Below are 15,363 nucleotides of genomic sequence, written 5' to 3'. Positions count from 1 at the left end.
GACCCAAATACCCCAGCGCAGCAATGATGACCGACAGGACGATCTTTCGGGAGTCGGTTGTGTATCGTGACAGGATGCCTGTGCCTATGAGCTCACGATCTAAATGGATATGGAGGGTAAAGAAGTGTCATGGCATCAGCACGACCTGTGGTGAATGTCAATGTGTAACACTACAGTCCTCTGTGTGACTGCGGCTTCTTAGTCCTAGTTCACATGAAGCGGTTTGGGTCACAATACTGCCCTGTACGGCTTCAGCCCCGGACCTTGGAGAAAGGGATATGGATTGTTTCTAGGATACATCCTGAGTCCTATTCCTGCCTATGGCACACGGTGAAGCCCAGCGTCCTCCCCCCGCCCCCTGTAATCGGGAGACGTGAGGCCGGGAGCGGCGCGGACGCTTATTATTCCTATTAGTCACGCAGAACGCTCGCAGCTGTCCCCGCAGGGCTCCTGGATCTCCGCTCTTCCGCCTCACTCCGGAGCTTTCCCGCACTTTCTAGTCACCGGGCAGGGACTAAGAACTCCGTGTACGTTCTTTTCTAGCGCAGCCTATTACCACACAATGAGAGGTGCAATTCCTTCTACCGGGCTCAGATTACCGAACATACTAATCCTACGTGAGGAGAGGACTCGCCATTCCCTTCACTAGAAGTGACAAATCCGGCCAGACAAAGAAGGGGTTAATGTCCTGCAGTAATACTAGGTGACATTACTTGGAAAAGTACGAAAGGACACAAAAGGGGCAACTAATGCCAGCCCGGGGCACTATTTATCAGGACCCCGATCTGACGGATCAGTGTTTGTTCCCGCATCTGAATAAAAGACGGAAGATGCTATTCACACACACGGCACAAGAGTAAGCTCCAGCGCACAAGTGTATATATATAGATATAGTGACCATACAAGTATATATATATATATATATATAGTGACCATACAAGTATATATATATATATATATATAGAGTGACCATACAAGTATATATATAGTGACCATACAAGTATATATATATATATATATATATATATATATATATATAGAGTGACCATACAAGTATATATATATAGAGTGACCATACAAGTATATATATATATATAGAGTGACCATACAAGTATATATATATATATAGAGAGAGAGTGACCATACAAGTATATATATATATATATATATATATATATATATATATATAGTGACAATACAAGTATATACCTAGATACTGGCCATATAAGTACCTAAGTAGTGATCACAAATTTACCTATATGGTGATCACAGATAAACCTAGTGATCAGATATACCAATATATTGAGCAATTGCCTATATTGTGATCGCGGATATATCTAGTGATCAGCTATACCTATATCGTGATCACATATATTTATATAATGATCATACAACTACCTATATAGTGATTACAGATATACCTTAATAGTGACCATATAAGTACCTAGATAGTGATCACAGATATATCTCTATAGTGACCATATAAGTACCTAGATAATGACCAGATATATCTATATAGTAACCATATAAGTACCTAGATAATGACCAGATATATCTATATAGTGACCATATAAGTACCTAGATAATGACCAGATATATCTATATAGTGACCATATAAGTACCTAGATAATGACCAGATATATCTCTATAGTGACCATATAAGTATCTAGATAATGACCAGATATATCTCTATAGTGACCATATAAGTACCTAGATAATGACCAGATATATCTCTATAGTGACCATATAAGTACCTAGATAATGACCAGATATATCTCTATAGTGACCATATAAGTACCTAGATAATGACCAGATATATCTCTATAGTGACCATATAAGTACCTAGATAATGACCAGATATATCTCTATAGTGACCATATAAGTACCTAGATAATGACCAGATATATCTCTATAGTGACCATATAAGTACCTAGATAATGACCTGATATATCTCTATAGTGACCATATAAGTACCTAGATAATGACCAGATATATCTCTATAGTGACCATATAAGTACCTAGATAATGACCAGATATATTGATAAAATGATCACTTATACCTAAACAGTGATCAGATATATGTGGATAGTGATTATACAAATACCTATATAGTGATCATAGAACCAAGGGATCACATATATCTAAAAGGTTATTACAAATATATGTAAACAGTGATCACAGCTATATGTATAGTGAGCCGTATGTGTATAGTGAGCCGTATCTGTATAGTGAGCCGTATGCGTATAGTGAGCCGTATGCGTATAGTGAGCCGTATGCGTATAGTGAGCCGTATGCGTATAGTGAGCCGTATGCGTATAGTGAGCCGTAAGCGTATAGTGACCCGTTTGGGTATAGTGAGCCGTATGCGTATAGTGAGCCGTATGCGTATAGTGAGCCGTATGTGTATAGTGACCCGTTTGTGTATAGTGAGCCGTATGCGTATAGTGAGCCGTATGCGTATAGTGAGCCGTATGCGTATAGTGAGCCGTATGCGTATAGTGAGCCGTATGCGTATAGTGAGCCGTATGCGTATAGTGACCCGTTTGTGTATAGTGAGCCGTATGTGTATAGTGAGCCGTGTGCGTATAGTGAGCCGTGTGTCTATAGTGAGCCGTGTGTGTATAGTGAGCCGTGTGTGTATAGTGAGCCGTGTGTGTATAGTGAGCCGTATGTGTATAGTGAGCCGTATGTGTATAGTGAGCCGTATGCGTATAGTGAGCCGTGATATGACTGCGGTGGAGCTATTATATCGGCCCCAGTCACGGACGCAGTTGTTCGCGGCACGCGGGCTCTGTGTGCGGCATCTGGCAGACAGTGCTATAAAAGGGTTAAGTGCGCAGTGAGACGCGTAACGCACGACTGGAGCCCTCTAGCTGCGCATTATAGCTGTCACTTCCCAGCCCGCAGTGCTTTATTGCGCTTATGAAATGGCCCATCTCGCCTAATTGCTTCCATATTCATATCTTCAGCGGCGCGGAGACCGTCTGCCAGTCAGCGCCGGGACAGGACGCAAAAACCAGCGTGCCGCAATAGATATCAGCACCGCCGGAGCCCTCTAAGAGCGCCGGAATAAAGCCGGAGTCCTATAAGAGCGCCGGAATAAAGCCGGAGCCCGCTAAGAGCGCCGCAATAAAGCCGGAGTCCTATAAGAGCGCCGGAATAAAGCCGGAGTCCTCTAATAAGAGCGCCGGTATAAAACCGGAGTCCATTAAAGAGCACCGGTATAAAGCCGGAGTCCTATAAGAGCACCGGTATAAAGCCGGAGTCCTATAAGAGCACCGGTATAAAACCGGAGTCCTATAAGAGCACCGGTATAAAGCCGGAGTCCTATAAGAGCACCGGTATAAAGCCGGAGTCCTATAAGAGCACCGGTATAAAACCGGAGTCCTATAAGAGCACCGGTATAAAGCCGGAGTCCTATAAGAGCACCGGTATAAAGCCGGAGTCCTATAAGAGCACCGGTATAAAGCCGGAGTCCTATAAGAGCACCGGTATAAAGCCGGAGTCCTATAAGAGCACCGGTATAAAGCCGGAGTCCTATAAGAGCACCGGTATAAAGCCGGAGTCCTATAAGAGCACCGGTATAAAGCCGGAGTCATATAAGAGCACCGGTATAAAATAGTAGTCCTTTAATAAGAGCACCGGTATAAAATAGGAGTCCTTTAATAAGAGCACCGGTATAAAGCCGGAGTCCTATAAGAGCACCGGTATAAAGCCGGAGTCCTCTAATAAAGAGCGCCGGTATAAAACCGGAGTCCATTAAAGAGCGCCGGTGTAAAACCGGAGTCCATTAAAGAGCGCCGGTATAAAACCGGAGTCCATTAAAGAGCGCCGGCCATAAAACGCCAGCGCGGCTCCCGGCGCCGTATTGTATTTACTTTGCGGGTATTTGTGGAGCCCGCGTCATGTGCCTCCGGTCCGGTGACGGCTGTGACTTCAGGAGTTCAAAAGTGCAACTTAACAGCAAACACGATTATCCAGTCGGAAAAAATGCCGAACCCGCACGGCGCATCAGTCATTAACCCAGTCATGCCCGGGCCGTGCCCCGACAGCCAGGCGGTGACGGAAGAGAAGCCAGCAGCGGCGAGAAGGCGGCTGAACAAACAAGCGGCTGCCAGGAGTCCTTAGGTGATCGCAAGAGAGCGAGACTTAACTCCTTCTAATCCCCGACACATCCTGCTCTCGGGAAACACCGGGCTTAACCCCTCATTCCCCGGCAACTAGACAATAACCGCACAGTGTGTCCGGTACCGCACTCCCCGGACACTCTGTGGCCATCTAGAAGAAAACTTCCATTACTCGTCGTTAATAATTCAGCTCGGCGGATGTTCTGGCTCGTCTCCTGCCCGCACACAAGATTAATGGGCTGCTGCTGCAATCAGCTGCGCCGCGGGGGGCTCCGGGGGCCCCTGCCTTATAGATTAGCGGATATTTTATGGTGTCCTCACACATCATCCTGACCGAGAGTGTCACGGGGGAATCGATAGAGACAATGACAGCAGCCACCGGATGACCACTACGAGCCCACCGAGACAAAGCCGACACACGACCCCTAATCCGCCTCCATGTAGAGTGCAATGCGCTAAATAGGTGCAAATAATACATAACCAGCACCCTTACATATCATGACAGGAGGCGATAGTTCCGTACAGTTCAGGATCGCATCGTGACCCCCGCTCCGCAGTACATTCATTACATGCGCCACCCGGGACTTTCCCCGACCCCTCCATCACGGCGATCGGTGACTGCACCCTGCGCATTGTACATGATCGCTGCGATATACATAGAAGGGAACTTCATATCATAAAGACAATCCAGGAGCCAGACACCCTGCGCATCTATACATCCCGATAACACGATCGCTGCGATACATAGAAAATAACTTTATATAATAAAACAACTGAAATATCATAAGTACAACACGAGCCAGAAAGCCTGCGCATCAGTAGATCCCGATAGTGACAAGATCGCTGCGATATACATAGAAGATAACTTCATATCATAAGACTGACATATAAGTACAATACGGGAGGCAGACACCCTGCGCATCAGTAGATCCCGATAGTGACAAGATCGCTGCGATACACATAATATAACTTCATATCATAACTGACATATAAGTACAATACGGGAGGCAGACACCCTGCGCATCAATAGATCCCGATAGTGACAAGATCGCTGCGATATACATAATATAACTTCATATCATAACTGACATATAAGTACAATACGGGAGGCAGACACCCTGCGCATCAGTAGATCCCGACAGTACCAAGATCGCTGCGATACACATAGAAGATAACTTCATACAATAAGACTGATATACGGGAGCCAGACACCCTACACATCCATATCCCGATAGTACCACGCTCTCTGCGATAGACAAGATATATAACAAGTACAATATGTGTCCGGAGTATCCCGCACCGATCGGGATAGCGATGTGCACTTGTACCCCGGTCCGCAGCCTCTGCCCCGCACAGCCCAATGGTGACCCCTCTACCACCTCCATTCTAGTGTCGGGACACACCGTGTACTCCGGTCCCTACCTGCGGTGCCGGGGCTCGTCCGTCCTTCTCTAGCGAAGCTTTAGGCAGCAGAGGTCTGTGTCCGGCACTGATCCTCCTTGTAATTCCCGCGGAGAATAAGACAGTCCAGCCGCAGCATCGTTCCCCAGAGGTGGTTATAAATCCCGGAGTAATAAATAAGGTGTTCGGTGTACGGGGCCGCCCGCAGTCAGAGCGCCGATCTCCGCGCTGCTCTCTCCAGACGCGCAGCGGACCCACTAAAGTTTATTATTGTTATTTGCAGGCTGGTGCGCACAGCGGAGCCGAGGAGAGTGATCCGGCCCTCCCCGGCAGGAGGAGGAGGAGGAGGAGGAGGCGCTGGCTGCCTGGCTGGGTGGGGGGTGGGTTAGCGAGGTCAATCTCCGAAGCCCCCAGGAAAGAAGAAAGATGAGCGGTGGGAGGCGGCAGCAGGAGCAGCGCCAGCCCCCTCCCCCTCTCGCTTCCTCCCTCTCCTCCCCCGGTGTTAGCTGGGGGAGCGACGGCGACGGCGACTGTGGTGCCGGGGAAGTGGATCGCACCAAGGGCGCACAACGTGTAATGTCCGATAATAATGCGCTCCACGTGCGAGACCGCGGCCGCCTGACAACCTCCGTGCCCGGCTGTTTATTGTACGGATGAGACGTGATGTCCCGCTGACACTCCCTAGACAGGCGGCAATTACCTTCCTCCCATCCCCCTCGTTCTTCCTGCCTGTCTCCCCATCATGTCCTCATTACACACACGGCGCTGAGGGCTGCGCTAATTCTTTCCATCTCTTCCTCAGTGTAATCTCTCTTCCTGTAACGGGCACTTTCCTCTGCTGCGGGGACCATCGCGTCTGTGCCTGTCGGTATATGTGATGTTACTATATACTATAGACCCTAACTACAACCTACCGTATACTCTACAGACCCTAACCATATGGGGCAGCCTCCACTATATATATGATATACCTCACTATACGGGGCAGCCTCCACTATATATGATATACCTCACTATACGGGGCAGTCTCCACTATATATGATATACCTCACCATACGGGGCAGCCTCCACTATATATGATATACCTCACTATACGGGGCAGCCTCCACTATATATGATATACCTCACTATACGGGGCAGCCTCCACTATATATATGATATACCTCACTATACGGGGCAGCCTCCACTATATATGATATACCTCACTATACGGGGCAGCCTCCACTATATATATGATATACCTCACTATACGGGGCAGCCTCCACTATATATGATATACCTCACTATACGGGGCAGCCTCCACTATATATATGATATACCTCACTATACGGGGCAGCCTCCACTATATATGATATACCTCACTATACGGGGCAGTCTCCACTATATATGATATACCTCACTATACGGGGCAGCCTCCACTATATATATGATATACCTCACTATACGGGGCAGCCTCCACTATATATGATATACCTCACTATACGGGGCAGTCTCCACTATATATGATATACCTCACTATACGGGGCAGCCTCCACTATATATATAATATACCTCACTATACGGGGCAGTCTCCACTATATATATGATATACCTCACTATACGAGGCAGCCTCCACTATATATATGATATACCTCACTATATGGGGCAGCCTCCACTATATATGATATACCTCACTATACGGGGCAGCCTCCACTATATATATATAATATACCTCACTATACGGGGCAGTATCCACTATATATATGATATACCTCACTATACGGGGCAGCCTCCACTATATATATGATATACCTCACTATACGGGGCAGCCTCCACTATATATATGATATACCTCACTATACGGGGCAGCCTCCACTATATATATGATATACCTCACTATACGGGGCAGCCTCCACTATATATATGATATACCTCACTATACGGGGCAGCCTCCACTATATATATGATATACCTCACTATACTGGGCAGCCTCCACTATATACGATATACCTCACTATACGGGGCAGTCTCCACTATATATGATATACCTCACTATACGGGGCAGCCTCCACTATATATGATATACCTCACTATACGGGGCAGTCTCCACTATATATATGATATACCTCACTATACAAGGCAGCCTCCACTATATATGATATACCTCACTATACGGGGCAGCCTCCACTATATATGATATACCTCACTATACGGGGCAGTCTCCACTATATATATATGATATACCTCACTATACAGGGCAGTCTCCACTATATATGATATACCTCACTATACGGGGCAGTCTCCACTATATATATATGATATACCTCACTATACGGGGCAGTCTCCACTATATATGATATACCTCACTATACAGGGCAGTCTCCACTATATATATATGATATACCTCACTATACGGGGCAGCCTCCACTATATATATGATATACCTCACTATACGGGGCAGCCTCCACTATATATATATATGATATACCTCACTATACGGGGCAGCCTCCACTATATATATGATATATCTCACTATACGGGGCAGCCTCCACTATATATGATATACCTCACTATACGGGGCAGCCTCCACTATATATGATATACCTCACTATACGGGGCAGTCTCCACTATATATGATATACCTCACTATACAGGGCAGCCTCCACTATATATATGATATACCTCACTATACAGGGCAGCCTCCACTATATATATATGATATACCTCACTATATGGGGCAGCCTCCACTATATATATATGATATACCTCACTATACGGGGCAGCCTCCACTATATATATATATATATATATATATATATATATATATATGATATACCTCACTATACAGGGCAGTCTCCACTATATATGATATACCTCACTATACGGGGCAGTCTCCACTATATATATATGATATACCTCACTATACGGGGCAGTCTCCACTATATATGATATACCTCACTATACAGGGCAGTCTCCACTATATATATATGATATACCTCACTATACGGGGCAGCCTCCACTATATATATGATATACCTCACTATACGGGGCAGCCTCCACTATATATATATATGATATACCTCACTATACGGGGCAGCCTCCACTATATATATGATATATCTCACTATACGGGGCAGCCTCCACTATATATGATATACCTCACTATACGGGGCAGCCTCCACTATATATGATATACCTCACTATACGGGGCAGTCTCCACTATATATGATATACCTCACTATACAGGGCAGCCTCCACTATATATATGATATACCTCACTATACAGGGCAGCCTCCACTATATATATATGATATACCTCACTATATGGGGCAGCCTCCACTATATATATATGATATACCTCACTATACGGGGCAGCCTCCACTATATATATATATATATATATATATATATATGATATACCTCACTATACAGGGCAGTCTCCACTATATATATATGATATACCTCACTATACAGGGCAGCCTCCACTATATATGATATACCTCACTATACGGGGCAGCCTCCACTATATATGATATACCTCACTATACGGGGCAGCCTCCACTATATATGATATACCTCACCATATGGGGCAGCCTCCACTATATATGATCTACCTCACTATACGGGGCAGCCTCCACTATATATGATATACCTCACCATACGGGGCAGCCTCCACTATATATGATCTACCTCACCATACGGGGCAGCCTCCACTATAAATGATATACCTCACCATATGGGGCTGCCTCTACTATATATGATATACCTCACCATATGGGGCAGCCTCCACTATATATGATCTACCTCACTATACTGGGCAGCCTCCACTATATATGATATACCTCACCATACGGGGCAGCCTCCACTATATATGATCTACCTCACTATACGGGGCAGCCTCCACTATATATGATCTACCTCACTATACGGGGCAGCCTCCACTATATATGATCTACCTCACCATACGGGGCAGCCTCCACTATATATGATATACATCACCATACGGGCAGCCTCCACTATATATGATATACCTCACCATATGGGGCAGCCTCTACAATATACCATACACTCTATAGACTAACCATATGGGCCAGCCTCAACAATATACCGTATACTCTATAGACTCTAACCATATGGGACAGCCTCCACAATATACCATATACTCTACAGACCCTAACCATTCAAGGCTTCCTCTACAGTTTACCCTACAGACCCTAACCATACAGGGGCAGCCTCTATAATATACCATATACCTCACACCCCCTAACCGTACTGGGCAGCCTCTATAATATACCATATACCCTAAAGACCCTAACAATGCAAAGCAGCCTCTAAAATATACCACTCTACAGACCCTAACCATATGGGCAGCTCTACAATTTACCATTTACTCTACAGACCCTAACCATATGGGGCCACTTTTTAATATACCCTACAGACCCTGACCATAGCACCTAGCAGAATATGCATCATAAGTCACAAGGCCCCTTTTCAATATACCACTACCCAATAGACCTTAAGCATACGGGGGAGCCTCTACAATATACCATTGCCCTACAGATGCTAACATAAGAGAATGTCATAAGGCACAGGGCAGCCTCTACAACATACCACTGCCCTACAGACCCTAACCATATAGGGCAGTTTTTACAATATACCATTAGCCTACAGACCCTAACCATAGCACCTACCCATCCAGAGGACGTCATAAGGCATGGGGCCGACTCTACAATATACCCTTACTCTAGAGAACTTAAACAAAGCACCTGCCATAAGGCACAGAGCACCTTTCCAATATACTACTATCCTATTGACCATGACCATAGTGCCTAAAAGAGTATGGCCCTCATTTACTAAGAAAATCGGGTTGTAAGTCTATGTTGCTTTCTTACCCGACTGCTTTTTTCCCCTGGTATTTATTATTATGTCGCATCCTGTTTGTCGCACGTGGGTTTTGTAGGTTTTGGTTTCCAACTCCTCTGAGCTGTCGGGAAAAAATCCACAACAATTCAACAAATTCGGGTTGGAAACCTTAATAAATACGTGGGAAAGCTCAGAAATGTCAGGTTACGCCCCTTTTTCGGGTTTGGGAGAATCCACATCGGGTCCGTCGGGAAAAAATGTCGCATAGTGTCGCAGACTGGCGCACGATGTCTGCGACATGGCGCAGACAAAGATGCGACAAAAAAACCCGACAAAAGAGGTCGGGTTTAGAATAGTAAATGAGGGCCTATGTGTCATAAGGCACAGGGCAGCCTCTACAATATACCACTGTCCTACAGACAGTTTTTTTCCTGGAATACCCCTTTAAGGCTAGGTTTCCACTTGGTTTTTTTTCTGGCAGCTTTGGGAAAACTGCCACTGCAGTTTTTGAGCCAAAGTCAGAAGTGGATCCATAAGGGAGGAGAAGTGTAAGTCTTTCCTTTATATGTCCTATTCCTTTTGAATACACTTCTGACTTTGGCTCAAAAACTGCAGTGGCCGATATCCAAAAACTGCCAGAAAAAACCAAGTGGAAACGTAGCCTAATACCAGGCATTCTTCTTTACAGACTCTCCCAGGCAGGAGGTATTATTACAAAGGAAATGTCCTGAGGTTCTGCTCACCTCTGCCTGGTGGTTTCCATCTATAGCCTCACCATAATGCAGAGCAGAACCCCTCTGACCTATAATGGGGTCTGCTAGGTACCAATCTGGTGTTAGTCATTTTGGTAGGAAAAATAACGCGGCATGTGGAGCAGCTTTGGCCAAAAGGGACATCGAACCTGAAACCTTGCAGGTGCCATTCCCCCCGGAGGTGAAGGGTGAGTTTTGTTGGGGGGGCGCTCTCCTTTCGGAGAAGGGCTTACGATAGACCGCATCCTTTGCGCGCTTTTTCTTGCACTTTGGGTGATTCGAGAGCACGTTCCTCGGCTCTTAAAATAGCGCGGCATGTGGACACCAGGAATTGTCTCCATTCCCTGACCTAGATAAGATGATCAGTAAGCTTTAAGGGGGTACTCTACCCCAGACACTACTCACAGGATATAGGGGGCAAAAATACAACAATCTCACACGGCAAAATCAGACGCTTCCCCATCCTGCGCCTAACATCACTCCGCCCTGAGGTCCGGGCTAGACCTTGTAGTATTTGCTCCAGTCTGCAGCGATCTGGGGTGATTTCTTACCAGAAGAATTTGCATTCACACAATCCTTGAACTTCCTCGCTTGGCTCCGAGATTCGTTTGAATGTGAACGCGGAGACTACCGTATTTCCTGGAATAGACGACCCCCTCTAGATAACGTTCAGAAGAAAGGAAACTCTGCTTCGGCTGCGCTATCCTACCGAGGCATTGCAATATCTTGGTGCACATCAATTCAGACGATCACACTGTGCCCTCCACATAAACCTGAGAGGATGCTGGCACATGGCACAGAATTATATATATGGCCATGACTGATGATATGGCAGAATATATAGGATCGTGATAAAAATGGCATGTGATCTGGTGTAGTGGTCGGGGATCTGGCCATGTGTGGGTGACCGCCTTCGCTCTTACACCATTATTCCCATCTAGGGTGATGTAGATAAGATCTGGGGTGTATAGTGAGGGCAGTGATCACAGTCTCATCAGCTGTCACCCAGCTTTCCTAGAAGCAGACACTCTAGCCCAGCGTTTCCCAACCAGTGTACCTCCAGCTGTTGCAAAACTACAACTCCCAGCATGCCCAGACAGCCTTTGGCTGTCCGGGCATGCTGGGAGTTGTAGTTTTGCAACAGCTGGAGGCACCCTTGTTGGGAAACACTGTTCTTTATACTGTACAGACATGGCTGTGTTCACACTATATAGTTCATTCTATTGTCCAGTGTTAGGCTGGGTTAACACTAGATCATGCTGGGCATGCTGAGAGTTGTAGTTTTGCAACAGCTGGAGGCACCCTTGTTGGGAAACACTGTTCTTTATACTGTACAGACATGGCTGTGCTCACACTATACAGTTCATTCTATTGTCCTGTATTAGGCTGGGTTCACACTATATCATGCTAGGCATGCTGGGAGTTGTAGTTTTGCAACAGCTGGAGGCACCCTGGTTGGGAAACACTGTTCTTTATACTGTACAGACATGGCTGTGTTCACACTATATAGTTCATTCTATTGTCCAGTGTTAGGCTGGGTTAACACTAGATCATGCTGGGCATGCTGAGAGTTGTAGTTTTGCAACAGCTGGAGGCACCCTTGTTGGGAAACACTGTTCTTTATACTGTACAGACATGGCTGTGTTCACACTATACAGTTCATTCTATTGTCCTGTATTAGGCTGGGTTCACACTATATCATGCTAGGCATGCTGGGAGTTGTAGTTTTGCAACAGCTGGAGGCACCCTGGTTGGGAAACACTGTTCTTTATACTGTACAGACATGGCTGTGTTCACACTATACCGTTCATTCTATTGTCCTGTATTAGGCTGGGTTCACACTATACCGTTCATTCTATTGTCCTGTATTAGGCTGGGTTCATACTATATCATGCTGGGAGTTATAGTTTTGCAACAGCTGGAGGCACACTGGTTGGTAAACACTGTTCAGACATGGCTGTGTTCACACTATACAGTTCACTCTATTGTTCACACTATATCATGCTAGGCATGCTGGGAGTTGTAGTTTTGCAACAGCTGGAGGCACCCTGGTTGGGAACCACTGCTCTAACCCCTATCCCTATCATGTGCCCCTCTCATATACAGGGGCCTCTGTCTCTATCATTATTATGGGGTGGCACTGTCCCCCTACATGTCACACTCGATGTGCCGCTCTGCCCCTATCCCTATCATGTGCCCCTCTCCTATACAGGGGCCTCTGTCTCTATCATTATTATGGGGTGGCACTGTCCCCCTACATGTCACACTCGATGTGCCGCTCTGCCCCTATCCCCCCAGCAGGGAGTCCGCCTATCTTTGTATGTGTGACAGCAGCGCTCCGGAGCTCCCCCAGCCGCCCTCACATTGTCGTGTCTCTGGGTGTGCGCTCGTCTTTGTGTGAGCCGCCGTGTCCTCCGGCAGACGAGCGCTCTCCCCTCCCGCTCCCCGCCGCCCTCCTTTTGCCGCCCTCCTCCCTCTCCATCTTGGCAAGCCTCCAGTTTCCACTGTCTATGGCCTCAGAGTCCTCACAAGAGCTGCAGGCAGCTAAGCTTCCAACACCTCTCCCTGTTCAGTACATGAGCGCTTCACTCCCGTTAACCCTCTCACACTGAGCTCGCAGCCTGAGGCTCATAACCACCTCCAGTCCCGGCTCTGACACCATGAAGTGTCTGCTGCCGTCCACAAAGCCGCACGGCCTCCCGGGAAATGTGACCGAGGCTCTAGTCTACTCTATAGAGGGGCACGGTGCCATGTGGCGTCTAGTGGTCCTGGTCTGGGGGCAGCTGTGCCCTTCCTTACATATACATTATATATGGAGGAAATGTAATGTGAAATATTTATTAGACATTTCCATGTCCCAAAAGGAGTCTCAGAATGTGGGGAAATCCCACTGAGGCTAGGTCCACACCGCGTTCCTGCCCCATTAATCGTATCCATTGAACCCCATTCACTTTTATGGCCCTAGTGACTCCGTTGGGGACATATCCGCCATTTTACGCAGTCATAACAGGGGATGTTGCACTTTTGAAATGGCGCATACGTCCTGAACAATACTAGGCGACTCCGTTCGGCCATAAAAGTGAATGGGGTCCAATGCTCCTATTAAACGTATACGTCGGTATGCCATTTTCGGCAGGATGCCAACGGATATGATAAGGTGTGATCGTACCCTCTACTTTCACACTATAGAAAGTTCCTGCTACTGCCCGTCAGTAGCGGGTCCGTTGGAAGATAGCGGGAGAAAAAATTGTGCTTGGGATGTCTTTTACGCCAGCTATCTCCAGAGCAATAACGGGCGCAAATAACGGACATAAGAGAATCCCTTTCAAGTGAATAGGACCCTCTGTGTACGTACAGAGAGCCTTAACGTCCGTTTGTAAAGCAGCTTTATCTATAGAATGATGCTGTGGCATACTGGGAGTTGTAGTTTTACAACAGCTGGAGGGCCACAGTTTGGAGACCACTGATCACCATTGTTCCATCTCCAACCAAGATCCCTGTTCAGCCATTATTTTAATAGAGGTATACACGGCCGGACAGGTAAACATGCAGCCTGCCAAATTTCTCTTTTTCTAAACCTACGTCCTTTACATACAAATGGTCACCAGGGACCCCATTAACTTAATGGGGTCTGAAAAACCTCTGCAATTCTTAATGGCAAGAATAGAGCTGTTATACTTTCTGGCCCAAAAAAATATTGAAAAACCTGACAGGAGCCCTGATGGAGGTTCAAAACATATGTGTGAACAGAGCTCTGCCAGTTAGCTTAAAAGGGTACTCTGCCCCTAGACATCTAAAACAGGGCCCCAGCTCTCAGGAAAGAGCATGTGCTACACACATTTCAGAGATGCCCCAGTGCTGTACTCAGGTATCTTGTCGCTCCTATAGAAGTGAATGGAGCATGTGCCGTCTACAGCACAGAGAGCCAGGGCCCTGTTCTGGAAATTATGGGGGGTCAGACCATCCCCAATCAAATACTTGTACCCTATCCTGTGGATAGGGGATGAGATTTTTCTCATCTCAAAATGTCTAGGGGCGGAGTACGCCTTTACGAACCTGATGACACCTATAAATATATCTGATCATAGCAGTTCTACAGTACTAAGATCCCCTTTATAAGAAGCAATACTAGTTGAGCTAAAGGAGATCTCTGCTCAGGCGCTGGACCAGGGGAAGATTGAAAAAGAAAAGGTGGCGGTTTTAATATCGTGTATTAAAGAAGTAGTGCAGTGAAACATAAC

The 15,363-nt window shown here is 46.3% G+C and overlaps 1 protein-coding gene across 7 annotated transcripts in view; it reads right to left on the bottom strand.

Moving 5' to 3' along the window:
• BCOR (BCL6 corepressor) overlaps window positions 1-15,363 on the bottom strand; it is a 235,085-nt gene that overhangs the window by 42,484 nt on the left and 177,238 nt on the right. The window contains exon 1 of one of the 7 annotated variants that reach the window (XM_056558907.1): window positions 5,550-6,134. The exons of 5 other annotated variants lie outside the window; for them this stretch is intronic. The gene's annotated coding sequence lies outside the window, so the exon portion shown is untranslated. Of the gene's footprint in view, window positions 1-5,549; window positions 6,135-15,363 lie in introns of those variants that run through there. One more of the 7 variants, XM_056558898.1, reaches the window with a different exon arrangement.

The sequence above is a fragment of the Hyla sarda genome, chromosome 2 (genome assembly GCF_029499605.1).
Source record: "Hyla sarda isolate aHylSar1 chromosome 2, aHylSar1.hap1, whole genome shotgun sequence".
Lineage (NCBI taxonomy): Eukaryota > Metazoa > Chordata > Amphibia > Anura > Hylidae > Hyla > Hyla sarda.
This window is presented reverse-complemented; position numbering and strand designations above follow the sequence as displayed.